An 11126-nucleotide genomic window follows, 5' to 3' on the forward strand; every position below is an offset into this window, starting at 1 on the left:
CAGAAAAATATGAAGTGAGATCCACAGTCAGAGTTCTTGCTGATGGTGCTTTCACCTAGTGTCTTGGCTGAGCAGTTCAGCCTGTGCTGCATTCTCTGTGCTGCAGCAGGCGGAGGAGTCCCAAGCTTCCCCAGGAGGGGCAGAAAGCAGCACTTGGAGACACTGATTTCCTCCAGCCCCTGTTGAGTGCATGGCAGACACACAGGAAAAGGTGCTGTGAATCCCTCCTGTCAGCCAGATGCCTCCACTCCCAAACCCCAGAGTAGAAATCGTGTCACCCTGGGCTGGCTGCTGTCCACTGTCCCTGCTGCCCCCACAGCATTGGCTGCCCAGACTGATGGGCAGAGTGAGAGCAGCCCTGGTGGACACTCCTGATGGAGCCATGACTGTCCAGACTGGCATCAGGTGGCTTCAGTCCCGCCAACACAAAGGAAATATATGCTCCCATGAGTGCTTTCTCCCTCAGTCCTCTTCTCACAGGTGCAAGGTGAGGTTTGAACTCATAATGACACCAGTGGCTCATAATGCTGGTCAGAAGATTGAGAGCCACTTTTACACTTCCTTCAGAAATATCACAAAAAAAAAATTGGGAAAATTGCACTGATCACCCTGCCCCCTAAATGACTCATTAGGAGGAGAGAAACAGGCAAAGTATTTTTCTAATGTATTTTTCTAATGTATTTTTCTAATGACTCAGGAGCACAAGGAACCTGCAAACCTGCCTGCTGCTGCTTCCCACACTCCCAGCTCTGTGGAGGAACAAGCAGCTTCATGAGCTGGTGACAGCAAGGACTTTGCCACCCTGTTTGGGCACCTGTGCTGGCAGCAGAAGGGCAGCCCTGTCCTGGAGTGTGTGCCAAAGGCAGAGCACAAACACAGCTGCCTCCCTCTGCTGCAAATCTCGCTTCCATGTGTGCTGGGAGTTTTGGCTGCAGATGAATCACCGAGGCAAGGAGCAGCAGCTCAGGCTGGGAGCAGCTCTCCTGTCCTCCCTCATGCTGCCCTGCACTACAAATTCAATTTTGATTGCTTTGCTCTGCTCATATTCAGGATAACCTTTTGGGGCCCTGCAGACTCATCCTGCCTGTTCTCTGCAGGTGAATGCTGCTTCGACTGTTATTAATCAAGAAATTATGTGTAGGCAGCTGTGAAAAATGCAAAACAATTGTTTTTAAAATTTTAAAAGTTTAATAGTAATCAAATGGTTATAAAAATAGCAATATAATTAGAGTAATAATAATTGAGACAATTTGGATTAGGACAATATGAGACAATAGAAACAAAGAGTTACAGACGTCCAGGTACCGTTTTCTGGGCAGCATAAGCCTGAAAAAGTACCCACGTTAACAGAGGATTAACCCTTAAAAACAATAGCCTATTGCATATTCATACATCTCATACATGATGCATAAATTCCATTCAAACACAGGATTCTGTCTGGTCAGTGTCAACTTCTTCCTCTGAATCCTGAGGTGTCGTCCTGCCCAAGCGAGGTGGGAAGAAGTTCCTTTCTCCTGATAATGGAGCAATAAATTCTCTTTCTCTGAAAGATTTAGGTGTCCTGTGGCTACTATCTTGGTGCAAGTCCTTTCTTTAAAAAAAGTATCTCACATAGCATAGTTTGTATTTTAATGTTATGTTATAACCTAAAACTATATTTAACACACTACTTAAGAAAATTAATACAGCATAACTTTCTAACATAACACATATAATATTCATTTTAATATATGCAAAAAGCCAATCATAAAATATGCATTTTTCACACAGGGATTTCCATTTCTCTTCTGGGACTTTATGGGGTTTTTTTTCTTTTCTTTTCTTTTTTTTTTCTTTTTTTTTTTTTTTTTTTTTTTTTTGTGGAAGCTGTTGGTGACTACTACTACACAGAGCTCTGAGAAACTGCATGAGGTGGTGCTGATGGATTTCATCACAGGGTGCATTCTGTTTTTCTTTTGCAGCAAGCACATTGGCAGACATGATCAGAGATTATTTTTGGTTTCAGGGAGTTCTTAAATGGAGATGCAGATTAAGACTTTTTTTTTCTCTGAAACAGTCAGAAAGTTTAATATGTTACTAAGTTGCATGAAGCAGAAGTAATCAATATTATTTTAGAGAATGTTTGATATCACCAGATAACAATAGTCACTATCATAAATACTGCTGAGACAGTAAAGTTACACCAGAGCTCAATGCACTTACTAACAATTCTCATTAATTTAACTGTAACCAATTTATTTACAGTTCCTAATTACAAAATCTGCTAATTCATTGATCTGGCCAATTTCTAATAATTGTTTATCCAAATTTGAGTGATTGTGTGAGGAAAAAGGATGCACACCCCTCTAAGTGAGTTTAGGAATGAGCACAATGTTGGGATCTGAGATCCTCTGTTTGGGTTTGCAAAAAGAAAAATAAGTAATTAACATTATTTACTTATTACAAGAATGTGATTCCTTGGGTCACACTAGAAAATGTCCTGCACCTACAGGGTAACATCCAGTGAAGGACTTTAAAGAAAAGAAAGAATGGCACCTTAGAAATGACTTTTCTGTTCTTCTCAGCTCTTCTACCTGGCAGAGGTAGGAATTGTGGCTGTGTCTGATTTCTGCCTGGTGGAACTCAGGGCTGGGATTGCTGCAGGGAGAGGAGGGCTGGCAGAAGGGGTTGTTCAGCTCCCAAACCCCTGCACTAAATTTGCTTCTCAGGAGGAGTTCTGAGGGTTTTAGGTGTTCAGTGAAGCTGCCAATTATCCAGGAGAGAGATGAAATTGTGCTCATGGCTTCAGTCCGCTGTGTCCTGTACAGGATTTGCAGTGGAGAACAACTTTTATTTCTTTCTGGATGCTTCTGTAGATTCCCAGTGCTGTTTTACCTGATGGACAGTGAGAGGACATGACAAATTTCTCTGATCTAGTTATAGCAAAGCTTTTTGATGTTTTGTTTTGTTTGGTTTTGATTTTTTTTTGTTTTTTTTTGTTTGTTTTTGTTTTTGTTTTTGTTTTTGGCTGGAGTTTGATATCTGTAAGTGGATTATTTATTCCATCTTCTTTGCTATTTTGATGTCTACTCTAATGATCTCCACTCATCTCCCCATATGCCTATAATGCTTCTGCTTCTAAAATCCTGTCCAAGCTGCAGCCAGGCTTTGTGATCTATAACAAATCCTTGTTCTCCAAAGGTAGTATTATGTTCAGATTGTTGTTATCTCTTATACAAGCTTTGATCTAACCTCAAATGATACCAGCAATCCATGAGCTATATCCAAGCCACTCTTTTATGGAACTGGTAATTAAGGGGACATTTAGTGAATACCACTGAAAGTTCATTTTAAAACTTGATGCATAAAAAAAATTTTATGGTGGTGGTGAAGGGCACAGAGAAAACTTGATAGCAGCAATGACACTGCAGAGTAGAAATCTGCTTCAAGTGCTTTAAACAACATGAGCAAAGTCCAGCCCTTCACACAAAGTCCCATTCACTGGCTGGGTCACACATCGTGCAACACCAACCCTTCCCCCCAAAGGTCACAGGGGTCCAAAACCTGAAAAGGGAGTCTGGGTAAAATCAACAGGAGCTGCTAAACAAAGAATGGAACTAAGTCAATTTAACATGTCCAAAGAAAGAGCAGAGGTAATTCTGGTGCACAGGAACAGTCAAAGATCTGAAATATGCAGGCAGGGTGTTAAACCAAAGTGTTAAACCCATGCCCTGCTGAGGGGCTGGGTCCAGGAAGGGGTGACACAGAAATTCCTCCCAATTCCCAGAGCTCAGGAAGCTCTGCCATGGCTGCTCCCTGCTGTCACCTGTTCCCCTTCTTGGGGTCTTTATGTGACTTTTGAACAAAAATCTTGCAGGCATCTGCTGGCAGCTATTTGGGCTGCATTACTGACTTCATATTGGAGCTGAAAGTGTCAGTCAAACAAAAGTTCCTGAAAGATTTATTTAATTTAACCTTGTTGAAAACATCTCAGGGCTTCTTTAACTTGAAAACAAATACAGACATATGCATATTTTTAAAATCCTTATTACTCCAGTCAGTGATTATATTTTATCCCATAGTTATTACAATAAATTCCTTTTGAAGGCAAATGAGTCATGAAGATAAATTAGAGAGAAAGGGAAAGACTTCATCTGTATTGACACTGGCATTTGAACTAATGCACATAATTAAAGACAAAAAAGTAGAGAGCTAAAGAGATTAAAAGCAAGTTATCAGCATAATCTTTTTTGTCACACATGCTAACTTTAACTTGAATTACCTCTATTTATTTTGTTAGCAGGAGATGTATCTGCAGCTATGTTTCTTTCACATCTGAAAAAATACACCTACTCCCACACAGAGGGATTGTACATTTTTAAAGGCAACAATTGTATTTTGTAATCCTTTTTCCTTCAGAAGATGTTTGTCAAGAGGTAGTCTGAAATCCGTTGTTGCCACTGTAATGGAACTATGAAATTGTACAGACATCTAAAAATCACTGTTTCCTTTCAGAGAGGCTGTGTGTGGGGGAAGGCTGAGTCTGGAGAGAAAATGGGCTTGCTGCACTTCACCTGCTACTTCCTGGAGCATTGTATTTGTGTTTTCTAGCACCAGGAACAAAGCTCTCCTCACTCTGAACCAAACAGCTTCTCTGTGTGGGACCTGCCTGGGCACACCTGGCTTCTGGTACCTGGAAACTGGTGCTGTATTTCAGCCACTGATGAAGCCTGCCTAATGCTCATCAGTAGGCTGCTCAAATTTCGAAGAAAATTGAAACATTTTCTTCATTTAAAATTACTCAACAATTCTGAGACATACAAGGGTGCTCGAATATTGAAGAAAATTAAGATATTTTCTTAATTTAAAAGTATTTGACAATTCTGAGACATACAAACAGGAGTGTCTGATGCTGTTTAAAGATCAATAATTGTTTTAGTCAGACTGCACAACCATGAAGAGAAGTTACTTTAAAAATTTGAGTGAGGTAATTCTGTCTCCTTCTCAAACTATCTTCTGAATTTTTGTACCTCACATGCTAATTCTGTGGTATTACACAATTAAATGAAGACTAGGAAATATTTTGCAAAATTAAATTATTGATGCTATCGTAGCAAAGAAAGAAAACACATACCTAATTCTTTGGCTAAAAAAGAATTATACTTAAATTTTTATTCTACATTTCTGTAGAGCCAAAATATCTTTTGGCATCCTGAGGCAGCAAAACTACATGCAGTGAGTACATAACAGGTTTCTGGGGGAACAGAAAGTTTCATTGCATATAGCTGAGGACACTGCTCCTGAGGGAGCAAGTCCCAAGTTTGTGTTTTGTTTTTTCTGTTCCCAGGTGTAGAGGTGCACTTTGAAATTTGAATTAATGTTTTAAACATATTCTAGTTTATTTACCTAAGGGCACTGAAGTCATAGTAGCTGACCTTTTCTTCATGGCTTTAAGAAAACTCCTGACATGCAGCTGCCTGTTTTCTCCACTGCAGAATCACAGGATGGGTCAGGCTGGAAGGGACCACCATGGATCATCTGGTCCAGCCCCCTGCTCAGGCAGGGTCATCCCACAGCACATGGCACAGAATTGTGTCCAGAGGGTTCTGGAATATCCCCAGTGAGGGGGACTCCAACCCTTCTCTGGACAATCAGTCCCAGTTCTTGGTCACTGCACAGGAAGGAAATTCTTCCTCATGTTCGGGTGAAACTTCTTTCATTTTCTTCATTGCCTCCTGTCCTTGGCACCACCAAGAAGAGCCTGGATCTGTCTTCATGGCACCCCCTTTTCAATATTTATATCCCTACTTAAAGTTCCCAGGCCCTCAAATGCAGTGCAGTCACATAATGATCCCTTCTGCATCCAGAGCTGTGGAGGAGCTGAGAGCTTTGGGGACGGAGAAGGGATAAGGAGATCCTGAATCAATCAGGTGCTGAAGAGCAGGAACTCTGCCAGTGCTGGGGGCTGACTCAGAGCATCCCACTCCCCTCATCCCCTTCCATGTCCCACTGTCTTGCACTCAGGACAGGCACTGCACCAGGAGGTTTGTGAGATGCTCTGTAAATGAGCCAGAGGGAAACACGGGTCCAGGAGAGGGTGGACAGAGAATTTTTGCTGTCTGTGTTTATGTATCAGAAGATTCCTTGTTGTGATTATAAGGCAAAATGAACTAACCAAATGCTAATAAGCACTTCAAGGTTCTTATTCATTGATTAGAGTTCAGCACAGTGCCTGAAAAAGAGCTGGTCAGGAAGCATGAGATCACTAGCACTGTTGAAAACATGCCAGTGAAAATGAACACTGATGAATAAATATGCCACAGCCATCTTTGTGTACAAACCAATTTTTCATACCAGTGAAGACTGTTCTGCAACAGCAGACTGGTGATGTTTTCAGATGGTTTTGAATACACATCTAAGGAAGAAAATGATCTTGAAAAACTAAGAATATACATCCTAGTCTATAAAAACAAAGATTAATACTCAGCTATGCCATCCACAGTTTACCAATTTGATTCTAACCAATTTTTGTTAACATGTTGAACAATCATGGGACCATTCCCGTGGCTCTAGATAACTCTGTATTTAGGGGACCAGAGAGAGGTGAAGGGATTGTAGGAATGTTCCCTAAGGGACTCACTGAGGACATGGTATCATGATGTTTCACTTTCAAGACCTACTTGGCAGTGCCGTGGTTTTAATGATTCTTGAAATGCCTCCAGCAGGAGAAGTTCCAAAACACAAAATACCCCGAGCACCCTGTGATGGAACAGGGGCAGCAAGCACAGCCTGGAGCTACAAGCAATGGCAACTCAATAAAAGAAAAAAGGATTCACTCTGAGGGTGGCCAGACCCTGAAGCCCACAGAGCTCATGGTTTTTCCATCCTGCAGGGCATCCAAACTATACAAGCCCTGGATCTGCTTTGGGCGGAAGGCTGGGTTACCCCTTCCTTGCTCTTAGTGAATACACATTTTCTCTCCTTCCTCTTGCACAAAACTCTTGGAAACAATGACCTGCTATTGTTTGTTTGGAATTTATTTCAGAGGAAAATACTCTAAAGCCTGGAACATTTTATGGAATTTCTTTTCCCCCTACTTATGGTGTGCAACATTGTCCAAGTGCCGTGTGCTACATGGTATTTTATGATTTCCCTTACTGATAAAGGCCTTGGGCAGGGAGAGGAGAAGGGGAAGAAAACCACCATCTACAAGCATCATTAGCCATATAAATTACCTGTTGATCCTAAATTTAGCTTAAGATAGTCTAAGATACTGTTCCAAAATAGAAATCTGTTATTAGAAAATACAGTATCACAATTAGAAAATACAGTATCAGCTGAGTTCTGAAGTTGCTCCACACCACATGCCCTGTTGCCCCACAAAAGGGCTGCCAACAGAAATACTTTGTCTGATTTCTGGGACAGTTTATTTTTCACTTTTTTTTCCACATTCCAGCTTGATGCAACCCACACTGCTAACCCTATAATTACCAGAATGAAAATGTGTGCAAATGCAAATTTCTGTGATTTAGGCTTTGCAAAAGGCTCTGGTGCTCCCTGGAAAGCTCATCTTTGTGCGTGCAGAGTAGAGTGCTAATCAACACAGATGATGAGTTAATGGCAAAAATTTCAGCTGACACTGACACTGAAGATGACAAGTTCTAGGGTACTTTAGAGGAGCTCTGTTGATATCATTAAGATACAAGAATTACATGACTTTAGAGGTGGTTAAGTGGTGGTAATTATGACCTTGGTAATGGCAATCAGTCTTCCAGGGATAATGGATTCTTTACTTACAGCATTTAGGTTCTATTTATCTTTCAAAATACTCTCATAAACCAAGTAAATAACTAAAAATCCTGTACAATATACATTTACAGATATTTACAATATTTACAATATACAACTGTATATTTACAATATACAATTACAGATAATATACTTTATTTTTTACAAAAACAATTTATTTTAATGCTAGAGATTTTCTCTATGTTTGTGTTCTAATTTTTGGATGAATTGGCAAAATAAGTAACATTGAAATCAGGAAGGAATGCAAAATATCTGTGTTTTTCACAACAATTATGACTGATTTTACTCATCATTTGGGGTATTGAGCAGATACAAAATAACTTGAGGGCATGATGTGAGAAGTTTGACTTCCTCACTTTAATAGTTGGAAAAACTGAAAACAGAACACTGGTAGTATAATAAAGAACTTGGTCATACCACTTACTTTTGGATACTTTTCTTCATGTTCTTTGATCAAAAAATTGATCCATTTTTGCCCATCCTTGGGGCTAGCTAACAATTTTTGTTGTTGCTGACACAGATATGATCTCAAGTGAAAGCTTTGTTCTTGATATTCCACTGTATTTCTCAGCAGTTTTCAGTGTTTTATTCTGGGCAAATTTGAAATTCTATGTCTGAGACTTTCTACACCTTCACATTTATGAACATGCACATTCTGCAGGCTCAGCAAATTATTGCTACAGATCAATCACTGAGGCAGACATAAATCAACTAGAGAGATTGCTAGGAAATGGTTTCAGCAACAGAAGCTTCCCATATTCATCCTTCAGTGCTGTTCCCTTGTTTTTTATACTGCATAGCAAAGAGGGCCCATTGGTGAGCATTTCCTTCTTAATCAACTCTCCTTTCTGAGTGACAGCTGATTTATTTCCAAATAAAATTTTATCTGCTTGGAATTTCCTTTAGTGTAAGGTTTGGCATCCTTTTATTTTCTGTGGATTTCTGACACGTTTCAAATCTGTTTTTAAAAACATGGTCATCGCATTTAGAAGAGGAGGATCACTCTCAATATGAAACATCACCTTCTTCCTTCCCTGCTTCTTGCATTTTCAGCAAGTCTATTGGGTTTATCCTATTGCTCTCAAGCAAGGCTTCAGGATTTTGTTGTTTTATTTTTTTTCCCAAATCCTAGATGCCTGCAGGTCTGAGCTGAGAGAGAATTATTCTGAGTGCTCTTATTGATGCCAAGGACTAAGCAATCACATGGCTCTGACAGGCATCGCTGCCTCTGGAATCTGTCAAAGCCTGAGGTAACCCTTGGTAACCCCTCAGGAATTTTTTCACTCTTTACCACAGTGGTTGAGCCAACAATTTGTATAATTCGCACTTGGATATTATCTCTCAGCATTACAGCTGGTCTAGGTAGAACCACTTCAGTCTCCACTGCCCTTCCACAAGACTCTTACGGCTCCTTTTAGCACTGGAGATTTGTTGGCAAGCTTATCTATCTGCAAGTTATCTAGATGCACACAAGTTTCCTGCTGTTATCACAAAGGATGTTTTTGTTGCTCTCCTCAAAACTTGGCTTCTGAATTATGAGGGAGGTGCCCCTGAGTGAAGCTGTTTATTTGTCAGATTCCCTGTGACCTGCCCACTGCAGCCAGCAGTGATGTGGGTGTGGGTGTCCTTATCTCCTTCGAGAGACAGAGGCTTTTTTCTCTGATGAGCACAAAGCGGGTCTTGGTACGTTAGGTTTTCTCTTTCAGAATCCGTTCCACTCTCACAGCCTTGGTCCCTTCCTGTTGTGCTCCCTTTACCCAGGCATGGAGCAGCAGCAAAGCAGCAATTGCAGTGATAATGAGCTTCTGTGTCAGCAGAGATCTCCCAGAGCAGCAGGGATCTGCTGTTCTGCCTCACTGCAGTGTCTGGCACTTCTGTGTCTGCAGATATTGCAACACACTTACTGAGCTCTGCGCTTACATTTGTAAATTATTTGTAAATACCTGTTCTTATTGGTGAGGAAGATCCATTATTCTGTCTCCTGCATGGTTGCTTAGTGATTTATTGATTTTCTTGATTTTTCTGCATTCAGTCACTGCTGTCATAGAACCACAGAATGGTTTGTGTTGGAAGGGTCCTTTAAAGCTCAGCCAGTCCACTCACCCTGCAAGGAGCAGGGACATTTTCAACTGGACCACGTTGCTGGGAGCAACCTGACCTTGAGTGTTCCCAAGGATGGGTCATCCATTACCTCTCTGAGCAACCTATTACAGTGTTTCACCACCCTCACTGTAAAAAATTCTTCTTTATTTCAAACCTAAATCAGCTCTCTTTTTGTCTAAGCCTGTTATTCCTTGTCTTATCATAACAGGTTCTGCTATAAAGTCTGTCCTCATCTTTCTCATAGTCCCCTTTTAATTACTCAGTAAGGACCTTAACACCTCAATAAGGTCTCTCCAGAGGCTTCTCTTCTCCAGGCTGAACCATCACAGCTCTTTCAGATGTTCCTTATAGGAGAGGTGCTCCAAACATTTTTGTGGCCTTCCTCTGGTTCACACCAACAGGTCTACATCTCACTCATTTGGACAATTAACAAAAACCAAAAGTCCTGTATTTTCCCTATAGAAGAGAAAACTGACTCATTTCAAAGAACACCAGCCAAAAAGTATCACAGTACTATTGCATTCACTGGTCATACCCAGGCTTGGAATTGCAGAATTGGGCAACTCTCAGAACTTACACCAATATTTAACATGAAACAGCATTAGGATTTCTTATAATTGTGTGGTCTGTGTAGGTCTCCTGTGCTTATTTGGAAGGGTGGACAGGCTCTCTATTTTTTCCACTCCACAGAGATGACATTTACACTTTGGCAATAAAACCTGTACGAGCTGTAAAACGCATGGCAAGGAATATCACAGCCATCCTGTATTCCAGAGCAGTAATGGCAGCTAAGTACAAACAGGATTTTGACAACCAGTTATTATTTCAGGCGTTGTCTTTGGGAAGTTACATCCCTGGAAATGTTAACCCCTTGTTCCCCAGCTCATGGATCAAATATGACTTGATTCTGCTAAGAGGTGAGGCTTGCAGGCTGCCATAACCTCTGGCTCCATGGACCTCCTCCTCCCCTGCAGTCACTGCGGGTCACTTGTGCGGGGTTAAGCGAGCGCTGGCTGGTTCATAGGCGGCATCCCGCATCCCGCACCGGGCACTCAGCATCCTGCACCGGGCATGCTGCATCCCGCACCGCATCCCGCACCAGGCACGCTGCATCCCGCACGGGGCACTCTGCATCCCCCACCGGGGCACGCTGCATCCCACACCGGGCACGCTGCCGCTCGCCTGCCTCCATCCCCCTGGCGTGGAGCGGCACGGAGCCGGCACGATGGGCTCCC

Source organism: Geospiza fortis, unplaced genomic scaffold (genome assembly GCF_000277835.1).
Source record: "Geospiza fortis unplaced genomic scaffold, GeoFor_1.0 scaffold133, whole genome shotgun sequence".
In the NCBI taxonomy this organism is placed as follows: Eukaryota; Metazoa; Chordata; class Aves; order Passeriformes; family Thraupidae; genus Geospiza; species Geospiza fortis.